Source organism: Pezoporus wallicus, unplaced genomic scaffold (genome assembly GCF_028554395.1).
Source record: "Pezoporus wallicus isolate ANWC-B61680 ecotype Strahan unplaced genomic scaffold, APGP_CSIRO_Pwel_v1 contig_9471, whole genome shotgun sequence".
NCBI classification, from domain to species: Eukaryota; Metazoa; Chordata; class Aves; order Psittaciformes; family Psittacidae; genus Pezoporus; species Pezoporus wallicus.
This window is the reverse complement of record NW_026641821.1, coordinates 1-6836: the sequence shown is the minus strand read 5'-3', so window position 1 is coordinate 6836 and position 6836 is coordinate 1. Positions and strand designations below refer to the sequence as shown.

The window sequence follows — 6836 nt, the reverse complement described above, 5'->3', positions numbered from 1 at the left end:
GGGTTAAAGGGGGACCCAGAACTAAAGAGGGGACCCAGGGGTTTAAGGGGGACCCCAGGGGCTAAAGGGGGTTCCCTGGATCAGTGTGGGGACGCCTGGATCAATGTCAGGATCCCGGGATCAATGTTGGGATCCCCGGATCAGTGTCAGGATGCTCAGGATCAATGTCGGGATCCCCGGGATCAATGCCAGGATCCGGGATCAATGTCAGCATCCCTGGATCAGTGTCAGGATTCCCAGATCAATGTCGGGATGCCTGGATCAATGTCGGGATGCTCGGGATCAATGTCAGGATCCCAGGCTCACCATCGGATCCCGGGATCAGTGTCAGGATGCCCGGATCAATGTCGGGATCCCTGGATTAGTGTCAGGAACCTGGATCAATGTCGGGATCCCCAGATCAGTGTCAGGATCCTGGATCAATGTCGGGATCCCCAGATCAGTGTCAGGATCCTGGATCAATGTCGGGATCCCCAGATCAGTGTCAGGATCCTGGATTAATGTCGGGATCCCCGGATCAATGTCGGGATGCCCAGATCAATGTCGGGATCCTGGATCAATGTCAGGATCATGGATCACTGTCCGGATCCCCGGATCAATGTCGGGATGCCCAGATCAGTGTCAGGATGCCCGGGATCAATGTCTGGATCCCCGGATCAATGTTGGGATGCTCGGGATCAGTGTCGGGATCCTGGATCAGTGTCAGGATGCCCGGATCAATGTCGGGATGCTCGGGATCAATGTCGGGATCCCCAGATCAGTGTCAGGATCCTGGATCAGTGTCAGGATGCCCGGATCAATGTTGGGATGCTCGGGATCAATGTCGGGATCCCCAGATCAGTGTCAGGATCCCCAGATCAGTGTCAGGATCCTGGATCAATGCCAGGATCCTGGATCAATGTCAGGATGCCCGGATCAATATCGGGATGCTCGGGATCAGTGTCGGGATCCCCAGATCAGTGTCAGGATGCTGGATCAGTGTCAGGATGCCCGGATCAATATCGGGATGCTCGGGATCAGTGTCGGGATCCCCAGATCAGTGTCAGGATCCTGGATCAATGTCGGGATGCTCAGGATCAGTGTCGGGATCCCCAGATCAGTGTCAGGATGCTAGATCAATGCCAGGATCCTGGATCAGTGTCAGGATGCCCGGATCAATATCGGGATGCTCGGGATCAGTGTCGGGATCCCAGGCTCACCATCGGGATCCCGGGATCCCAGCTCCAGCCCGGAGCCGTTGCAGATGTTTATTAACAAACACCCGGGGTTCCCCCCCCCCCCCCAGACCCGGCTCCAGGATCGGCCCCCCCCCCCCCCCCCGAGCGCCGGCGCTTCCCAAGGGATGCGGGGGGGGGGGGGGGGGGGGGCTTTTCCCCCCTTCCCGGTGCTTCCAGCGGCTCCCAAGGTCCTGGTGCGGTCGGGATCAGGGTGGGAGAGAGCGGTGGTCCTGGGGGGAGAGCGGGAGTGAGGGGGGAATGGGAACGGGAATGGGGAATGGGAACGGGAACAGGAATGGGAATGGGGAATGGGAAAGGGAACGGGAAAGGGAACAGGAATGGGGAATGGGAATGGGAAAGGGGACGGGGAATGGGAACGGGGGAAAGAAGAAAGGAAAAGAGAAAGGAAAAAGGGAAGAGAAAAAGAAGGAAGGGATGGGGACAGGGAAGAAGGAGGAAGGGAAAGGGAAAGAGGGAAAGGAGGAAGGGAAAAAGGGGAAAGGAAAAGGGAAAGAGGAGAAAGGGAGAAAGGGGAAAAGGGGAAGGAGAAAGGGAAAGAGAAAGGGAAAGAAAAGGGAGAAGGGAAAGGGAAAGAGGAGGAGGGGAAAGGGAAAGAGGGGAAAAGAATAAGAGGGAATGAGAGATGGGGAAAAAGAACGGGGGGGGGGAACAGAAGTGAGGGGAAGGGGAATGGGAAAGAGGAAGGGAAAGAGGTGAAAGAGGGAAAGGAGAAAGGGAAAGAGGGGAAGGGAAAAGGGAAAGAGGAAGGGAATGAGGGCATGGGAATGAGAAAGGAGTAAGAGGGAATGAGAAAGGGATGGGGAAAAAGAATAAGAGGAGGGAGAACAGCAGTTAGGGGAAGGGGAAAGAGGAAGAGAAAGGAAAAGGGGAAGGAGAAAGGGAAAGAGGAGAAGGAGAAAGGGAAAGAGAAGGGAAAAGGGAAAGAGAGGAAGAGGAAAGGGAAACAGAAAGGGAAAGAAGGGGAAAAGGGGAAGGGAAAAAGGGGAAGGGAAAAAGGGAAAAGGGAAAGGGAAAAGGGAAAGGGAAAAGGGAAAGGGAAAAGGGAAAGGGAAAAGGGAAAAGGGAAAGGGAAAAGGGAAAAGGAAAAGGGAAAGGGAAAAGGGAAAGGGAAAAGGGAAAGGGAAAAGGGAAAGGGAAACGGGAAAGGGAAAAGGGAAAGGGAAAAGGGAAAGGGAAAAGGGAAAGGGAAAAGGGAAAGGGAAAAGGGAAAGGGAAAAGGGAAAGGGAAAGGGAAAAGGGAAAGGGAAAAGGGAAAGGGAAAAGGGAAAGGGAAAAGGGAAAGGGAAAAGGGAAAGGGAAAAGGGAAAGGGAAAAGGGAAAGGGAAAAGGGAAAGGGAAAAGGGAAAGGGAAAAGGGAAAGGGAAAAGGGAAAGGGAAAAGGGAAAGGGGAAAAGGAGAAAAAAGGGAAAGAGGAGAAAAAAGGGAAAGAGGAGAAGGAGAAAGGGAAAGAGAAAGAGAAGAAGAAAGCTCATGAGAAGGCGCTGCTGATCCCGACCCCATCCCCATCCCCACGGGCGCTGCGGGGCGGTCCCGCTCCAGCCCCGCTTTCCCAACCCTTCTCCCATCCCCATCCCCATCCCTTGGGAAGCAGCCCGGGAAGGCAGGGAAATACCGGGAGCCGGAGGCGAAGCGGCCGCAGCGAGCCCCGGCCCCGCTACGAGCGCCTACGGAAACGCACCCGGTGGAAGCCCGTGATCTCCACGGAGCCCGGAGCCGCGTCCGCGGAGCCTGCGGCAGGGAAACGGCGAAGGGACCGGGATCGGGATCGGGATCGGGACCGGATCCACCCCAGCCCGGCCATGGAGACCGCGGCAGAGCCCGGTCCCTCCCTTGAGCTCTGGGTCCCCCCCTTTAGCTCCAGGTCCCCCCCTTTAGCTCCTGAACCCCCCTTTAGCTCCAGGCCCCCCCTTTAGCTCCAGGCCCTCCTTTAGCTCCAGGACCCCCCTTTAGCTCCAGGCCCTCCTTTAGCTCCAGGTCCCCCCTTTAGCTCCAGGACCGCCCTTTAGCTCCTGAACCCCCCTTTAGCTCCAGGACCCCCCTTAGCTCCAGGACCCCCTTTGGCTCCAGGACCCCCCTTTAGCTCCAGGTCCCCCCTTTAGCCCCAGGTCCCCCCCTTTCGCTCCAGCCCCCCCTTTAGCTCCAGGTCCCCCCTTTAGCTCCAGGTCCCCCCTTTAGCTCCTGAACCCCCCTTTAGCTCCAGGACCCCCCTTTGGCTCCAGGTCCCCCCTTTAGCTCCAGGTCCCCCCTTTAGCTCCAGGTCCCCCCCTTTAGCTCCAGCTCCCCCCTTTAGCTCCAGGTCCTCCCTTTAGCTCCTGAACCCCCCTTTAGCTCCTGAACCCCCCTTTAGCTCCAGGTCCCCCCCTTTAGCTCCTGAACCCCCCTTTAGCTCCAGGGCCCCCTTTAGCTCCAGGACCCCCCTTTAGCTCCAGGTCCCCCCCCTTTAGCTCCAGGTCCCCCCTTTAGCTCCAGGACCCCCCTTTAGCTCCAGGACCCCCCTTTGGCTCCAGGTCCCCCCTTTAGCTCCAGGTCCCCCTTTAGCTCCAGGTCCCCCCTTTAGCTCCAGCCCCCCTTTAGCTCCAGGTCCCCCCCCTTTAGCTCCAGGACCCCCGTTTACCTTCAAGGCCCCCCTTTAGCTCCAGGACCCCCCCTTTGGCTCCAGGACCCCCCCTTTAGCTTCAGGACCCCCCCCACCCTTTAGCACCAGGGTCCCCCCTTTAGCTCCAAGGTCCCCATTTAGTTCCGGGGGTCCCCCTTTATCTCTGGGACACCCCCCCCCCCCAGCACCTCTCATCCCATCCTCCTCCTCCTGCTCCGCATTGGGCCTTGCTTCATCCCTCGGGGGGGGCTCCAGGGGGTTCAGCCCTATAGAATGGGGGGGGGAACCAGGGTGAAGCTCCCTTGTCCCCCCCTTATCTGGTGCCCCCCTCCTTAGGGATAGGGACGCACTGGAGGGGGGTTCCTCCTTGCTCAGTGGCTCTGTGGTGCCTGCATCCTCCTCCTCTTCCTCTTCCTCCTCGCTGCCATCTTCCTCATCTTCATCCTCTTCGCTCACATCCTCCCATTGCTCTTCCTCCTCCTCCTCCTCCTCTTCCTCCTGGCTCAGGGAATGGGGGGGGGCCAGGGGGGTCCTGGTTGGTGTCTCCTCTGTCTATGGGCATCGAAAAGGGGGGTATCAGAGGGGTATCGGGGTGGGGGGTACCAGGACACAGGGATGGGGGATGCTGGGACACTGGGATACAGGGATGGAGGTACTGGGATAGGAGGTTTGGGACACCAGGAAGGAGGGTACAGGGATGGGGTTACCAGAGCACCAGGATACTGGGATGTGGGGCACCGGGATGAAGGGTATTGGGGTACCAGGATGGGGGACACTGGGGTTGGGGGTATCAGGGTACAGGGATGGGGGCTACCAGGGCACTGGGATCTAGGGATGGGGGGCACCACGGCACCGGGATACAGGGATGGGGGGTACCAGGGCACTGGGATACGGGGATGGGGGGTACCAGAGCACTGGGATACAGGGATGGGGGGGTACCAGGGCACCGGGATACAGGGATGCAGGGTACCACGGCACCGGGATACAGGGATGGGGGGTACCACGGCACCGGGATACAGGGATGCAGGGTACCAGGATACAGGGATGGGGGTGTACCACGGCACCAGGATACAGGGATGGGGGGTACCACGGCACCGAGATACAGGGATGCAGGGTACCAGGATACAGGGATGGGGGGTACCAGGGCACCGGGATACGGGGATGGGGGGGTACCAAGGTACCAGGATACGGGGATGGGGGGCACTGGGATGCTCTGAGCCCCATTGCTTCACCTCCCAGCTCTCGGTTGCAGGTGCTTCTGCCGGCTCCTTCTCCTCCCATCGGTTGTCGTGCATGCTGCAGGGCGAGATTCCAGCCGCTGGGAGACTCCATAGGGAATGGATCCCCCCCCCCTTCCCTGCCCTGGGACCCACTGGACCTGTAGGACTTGGCCCCCAGGCCCCGGCCCCGGGGCTTCTGCTGGGGCAGGAATTCAGCCAGGGTGGGGGGTTTGGGTGCTGGGCGCTGGAGCTCATCCCTAGATCCCGAATCCCAGGATGGGGCGGCCGCGGAGCCTTCCAGGAACCTGGAATTGAACCAGGACACAGTGACAATGGGGAATGGGAGACAATGGGGAATGGGAGACAATGGGGAATGGGAGACAATGGGGAATGGGTGCCAGTGGCTACGGGTGACAATGGCCATGGGTGCCAATGGGAGATGGGTGCTGATGACTATGGGTGTCAATGGGAGATGGGTGACAATGGCCATGGGTGACAATGGGAGATGGGTGCTGATAGCCATGGGTGTCAAAGGGAGATAGGTGACAAGGGTCATGGGTGTCAATGGGAGATGGATGCCAATGGCCAAGGGTGCCATTGGGAGATGGGTGACAAGGGCCATGGGTACCAATGGGAGACTGGTGCCGATGGCCATGGGTGCCAATGGGAGATGGATGCCCATGGCCATGGGTGCCAATGGGAGATTGGTGCCAATGGCCATGGGTGCCAATGGGAGATGGATGCCGATGGCCATGGGTGCCAATGGGAGAGATGCCGATGGCCATGGGTGCCAATAGCAGATGGATGCCCATGGCCATGGGTGCCAATGGGAGATGGATGCCCATGGCCATGGGTGCCAATGGGAGATGGATGCCCATGGCCATGGGTGCCAATGGGAGAGATGCCGATGGCCACGGGTGCCAATTGCAGATGGATGCCCATGGCCATGGGTGCCAATGGGAGATGGATGCCCATGGCCAAGGGTGTCAATGGGAGATGGATGCCCATGGCCATGGGTGCCAATGGGAGATGGATGCCCATGGCCATGGGTGCCATTGGGAGATGGATGCCCATGGCCAAGGGTGTCAATGGGAGATGGATGCCCATGGCCATGGGTGCCAATGGGAGATGGATGCCCATGGGTGCCATTGGGAGATGGGTGCCAATCGGAGATGGGTGCCAATGGCCATGGGTGCCATTGGGAGATGGGTGCCAATGGCCATGGGTGCCAATGGGAGATGGGTGCCAATGGCCATGGGTGTCAATGGGAGATGGGTGCCCGCAGCCCCACCCCATTCCCTACATGCTCTCCGACTTCTCGGCATCCCACTCCCGCCGCCATTGCCCGCCGGGCTTGCGGTGCCGCGCCACCCGTTCCCGGTCGATGCGTTCCCGTTCCTGCTTCCAGCGCAGGTACTCGGCGCGTTCCCGGCCCGTCATGGACAACGTCATGTCCCCGGCTCCCCCATGGCGGCCCTGGGGATGGGGGGGGGGGGGAAAACAGGCTCGGATCCCATGGGAAGAGCCCACGGAATGGGGATGAATGGGGATGGGGAGCCACGTACGGGGCTCGGCCACGTCCGGTCCAGGCCGGTTTTGACCTTGTCGAAGTCCGGGCCCCCCAGTTGCGGCCGTGGCGGCGGCTCCCATCCCGGCGGTCGGAATCTTGGGATGGGCCCCCGAGCGGCGCGGATCGTCAGGAAATTCCGCACTGGGTTCTTGTCTGGGAGCCCGTCCTGGGGGGGGGAAACGGGGGGAGATGGGGGGACAATGGGGGAAAAG

At 59.9% G+C, this 6836-nt stretch overlaps 1 pseudogene; it reads right to left on the bottom strand.

Annotated features, from left to right (window-relative positions):
- Positions 1 to 241: 241 nt before the first annotated feature.
- Positions 242 to 6790, bottom strand: LOC130607913 (coiled-coil domain-containing protein 9-like; annotated as a pseudogene).
- Between the last annotated feature and the right edge of the window lie 46 nt (positions 6791 to 6836).